The sequence below is a fragment of the Aplysia californica genome, unplaced genomic scaffold (genome assembly GCF_000002075.1).
Source record: "Aplysia californica isolate F4 #8 unplaced genomic scaffold, AplCal3.0 scaffold00211, whole genome shotgun sequence".
Lineage (NCBI taxonomy): Eukaryota > Metazoa > Mollusca > Gastropoda > Aplysiida > Aplysiidae > Aplysia > Aplysia californica.
The window spans coordinates 733257-733471 of NW_004797481.1; positions in this window are offsets into that span (position 1 = coordinate 733257).

Below are 215 nucleotides of genomic sequence, written 5' to 3' on the forward strand. Positions count from 1 at the left end.
TGGTCAAGAACTATTCCAAGGTTTTTTTTAAACTTTGTTTCTGTTACCGCACTTATTACATGACCATTGATGCTTTTGTCACAAACTGTATCCGGAATACTTTGTCAGTTACTCTAAGGTATCGAATAAGCATCAAGAAAACCGAAACGATGGTGATAAGCAGAAATACTCCAATCCCAACATGCAATATCAAAATCAATGATACCACCCTCAAG